Here is a 1,711-nt window from a genome sequence, read left to right on the forward strand (position 1 = left end):
TAATAACAATGCAATCATGAAAACAGCTGGATCTAAAGTATCCTCTAAGTGGTCACACTCATCTTCAAACTGTCAGAGTCCCCAAGAAAGCAGAAGGATCGCATTCCTAAGCTTGCTGGCATGAGGTTAATTTCAAAAGTCAGTTGGTCTCTGCTCTTGACCTCAGAATCTACTTGCCCTGTAGGAAGGGGAAGGGGGACGGTGGGAGGGACCATTTCCTTTTGTCTCCGGTCAGGAAGTGAATGGAAGAAATGGGATACCCAGAGGAACATAATAGAGTGGAAACTCCCATTTTTTTCTACTTTCATTTCCATTTCCTTTTGATATTGTTGAGAGGGTCGGTAGATAAAGAAAGGCCCGCCTACTCTCTACAGATTCTCGGCTGTCCTTGACCACCTTGTGGTCTCGTGAGCAGGCGAGCATAGTAGTTGGAAAACCCATTTAAATGGTTTCCAAGTTCTTTAGAGAATCTCATGTAAATTCATTAGTAACTCGGGGAAACCATCTACTCTGCGTTTCAGGTAGTGAAAAATGTATTAGTTTCCCTACACAAATGTATTAGCATCCATTCTGTCCTTAAATGAAAAATGTATTAGCCTGATGTACAAATACATTAACATTCACTCTGTGGCATTTTTCTTAGACGTTACTCCACTTGAACTACTCTGTAAAGACTCAATACTAGAGAATTAGACTTTTAAAAAAATTCTCATAAGTAGAAAAAAAATTGGCCGCATCTGTAGTTGTACTTGTTTATTACAACAAATAAGATTTGCTTCCTGGGGTAACTGCTGTTTCAGAGACTCTTTGGTGCTAGTTGTAGAGGATTCTAGGGAAGGATCTTATCTTTAACAATGTCTACAAATAATCAGACTCATTAAACACGTGACAGGCAATTTCTTTCTAATCCAGAATTAGGGTGAAGATTATTTTCTTCAAGTTCAGACATAGCATGAATCAGTCAGTTATCCAAAGGATGACTTTTTATTTTATTTTATTTTATTTTTTTTAGTTGTAGGGGGACACAATAACTTGATTTTATTTATTTATATGTGGTGCTGAGGATCGAACCCAGGGCCTCACACATGTTAGGTGAGCCTCGATTGCCGAGCCACAACCCCAGCCCAAGGATGACTTTTGGGGTAATATCCAAATGTAGATCAGCATCCTTCTCTGAACCTCCAGGGGAATTTTCAGGTTTTCATGGAATACTTATTTTCTCTTGAACTATGTGGCTGGATGACATTTAAACTGAAATCTCTCCCTACCTGCTCAATTCTTTCATTCTGGCTAACTGTTAAAATTTCTTGGGTTGGGGGCTGTGGCTCACATACGGGAGGCACTGGGTTTGATCCTCAGCACCACACCAAAATAAATAAACAAAATAAAGTTATTGTGTGTATGTATAACTAAAAAAATTTTCAAAAAAGTTTCTTTCTGTCTATATCATTTTTAAAAAGTTGGTTGGATCAATGTGACAATCTCCAAAAGTCAGTTGGTCTCTGCTCTTGACCTCAAAGTTTGCACATGTCTTCCAAAGTTCAGAATGTCGTTACCATAGGAATGACTTAGTTATGACAACAGTAGGTTCCTGATGGCAACAGGAGGAGACCCCTGCCTTGCCCCGCTCCCCACCTCCCCAGCACTCACAGGTCTGTGTATTGCCAGCTCTTTTCCCTGTACTTCCCACCAGGGGGCGACACAAAAAGAC

Source organism: Callospermophilus lateralis, unplaced genomic scaffold, assembly GCF_048772815.1.
Source record: "Callospermophilus lateralis isolate mCalLat2 unplaced genomic scaffold, mCalLat2.hap1 Scaffold_260, whole genome shotgun sequence".
Classification (NCBI taxonomy): domain Eukaryota; kingdom Metazoa; phylum Chordata; class Mammalia; order Rodentia; family Sciuridae; genus Callospermophilus; species Callospermophilus lateralis.